The 2,500-nt window shown below is 38.3% G+C and overlaps 1 protein-coding gene across 1 annotated transcript in view; it reads left to right on the top strand.

Moving 5' to 3' along the window:
* SIFa (neuropeptide SIFamide) overlaps positions 1-2,500 on the top strand; it is a 40,252-nt gene that overhangs the window by 3,135 nt on the left and 34,617 nt on the right. The window lies entirely within an intron of this gene.

Raw genomic sequence — 2,500 nt, forward strand, 5'->3', positions numbered from 1 at the left:
TAAAGAAAGCGAGAGAGAGAGAGAGAGAGAGAGAGAGAGAGAGAGAGAGAGAGAGAGAGAGAGAGAGAGAGAGAGAGAGAGAGAGAGAGAGAGAGAGAGAGAGAGAGAGAGAGAGAGAGAGAGAGAGAGAGATGGATAGAGAGAGAGAGATGGATAGAGAGAGAGAGAAAGAGACAGAGAGAGAGAGACAGAGAAAGACAGAGAGAGAGAGAGAGATAGAGAGAAAATAAGAAAGACACAGAGAGAGAGAGAGAGAAAGAGAGAGAGAAAGAAAGAGAGACAGAGCTGACGAGGAAAACAACACCTATTGCGCTGACATCACCTCCCGCATTCCAAGCTAGCCCCCCCCCCTCCCCCCCCGCTCTGTATGCATGCGTGACGTCCAGCAAATTGGCATTGGTGTCGACCTGGCGTAATTCACGATCACCGGGAGTGTTTGGCTGTCATAATAACATTAACCCTTTGGCTATTTCGTGAACACAGGCGTCGGGAGAGCACACGACAGCTGTAACTTTATTGGGACACGTAACTGGCGGGTCTGTAGTAGTAAATGTAAAAGGGGTTAGTTAATGGACCTAATTCGTAGACGGAGTAATGGCACAGGGTAGATTGGTGGCCTATGATGGTGTTTTTTTTTTTTTATGTTTATAGATTCGTGTTGGGAAAGAAGAAGAGAATGATAAAACTTTTATTAGATGATGATGATAATGATCATCATGATAATACTAATACTAATAACATTGATAACGATGAAAATGATAATAATAATAATAACAATAATAGTGATAATGATAAGAGCAATAATGATAATCATAATGGTAATTGTAATAATAATGATAATAGACTATAGGCTACGTAGAGTCTAAAACATCATCTTTGGAAAATAGATTTCAACAAAAAAAAGAAAAAAAAGAAAAATAAAAGGGTGTAATATAAAATAATATATCTTGTTCACAGATTATTATAAAGATACCAAATTTGACAGACGTGAAACATTAAAAAGGATTACGTAATAGGAAGTCCCATCTTTGTCACTGGATTATCGTGCAACAACAGTCAAATACCATTCCTGAAGTAGGATTAATAGGAATCCCAATTAGCGAACCGGTTGGAGAGTGAGGCTGCCATACCATCTATACAAGCAGGAAAAGCCGCAACTCCCCCCCCTCCCCCCCCACCCCACCATACTGGCATCACATGGCACTGTAAATGGTCAACCGTCACTTACCTGGCTCGTTGCTGCCTGATTGCATGGTTGAATATCAACGCCCGTTTTCTTCCTTATCATCTGTGCCATGAACTTGGGCGTAAAATTGGACCAACATGCGATAAAATGGGCTTAGAAATTGGCTAAAAGAAAAGTTAATCTCTGATCTAAGAAAAAAAAAGGAGAAAAAAAAGGAAAATCAGACGGTAACATACAATGGTCGCTTCGCTTCTTCCAGAGAGGCTGAACTTCAGATGTGAATTCTTCCGTGAAGGAAAGTCTAACGTCCGTAAAATGATTCCTTTTCTAAAGATGTCTCTATATATATCGTATATAAAAGATAATGCCCTTAAATTTCTTAAAAGGGAAGGATCTTTTAGGATTTTTGAGTCTCGTCGATCCTTTGCCGAGAGTGAGAGAGAGAGAGAAAAAAAAAACATTTTCGTATTTTTGGTAATATCCGTAGACATAAAGTGAACCAAACACAATAAAAAAAAATCCTTAGATAATAATATTCGAGCCATTTTATAATCTAAGGCCTTAAGCCAAAACACTATTACATGCCTCGTTATCAACATGTAATCATTTTTCTTAATCGAATCCCTTGTTATGAAGTATTCGCTAATAACGTCATCACAAGGAAACGAAAAAAAAGTAGCGCACTGGAGCTGAAACCCGCAGCCTAAAAAGTCAGCTTCAGAAGCCAAGAAGAATGAAAATGAGATCCGCATCCGATCCGAACATATCCACAGCCGAGATCATAAAAGACAAGGAAACATGGCTTGGTTGGAGGACGTATGACCTTTACGGGTGCGAAAATCGAAAGTATATTTTCGGGATGAAATTCAAATGTGACTTTGTGGCAGAATGTTTTTTTTTTTTCTCTCTCTCTCTTCTTCTCTTTCTCCTCTTTTTTTATTTATTGAATTCAATATTTTGTGCTTATTTATCTCTCTCTCTCTCTCTCTCTCTCTCTCTCTCTCTCTCTCTCTCTCTCTCTCTCTCTCTCTCTCTCTCTCTCTATATATATATATATATATATATATATATATATATATATATATATATATATATGAAACTGTTCGCTTTCCCTTACACCTTTATCTCTAAATCGTCCTTTATCCATCGCTTTGTAGGTCTACGTTAACTGCACAGGACATAAAGGCTTTATAATGATTCAGACGTACAATTGGCAGAAAGCGGATTAATTGAAACGTTACATGTATATTCCGTAGAGTTTCCACAAACGATTCCGTCGACCGTCATTTTGTAAGCCTGTCAATCAATAGCCAA

The sequence above is a fragment of the Penaeus japonicus genome, unplaced genomic scaffold (genome assembly GCF_977035675.1).
Source record: "Penaeus japonicus unplaced genomic scaffold, GWHDUDI00000001_assembly GWHDUDI00000009, whole genome shotgun sequence".
In the NCBI taxonomy this organism is placed as follows: domain Eukaryota; kingdom Metazoa; phylum Arthropoda; class Malacostraca; order Decapoda; family Penaeidae; genus Penaeus; species Penaeus japonicus.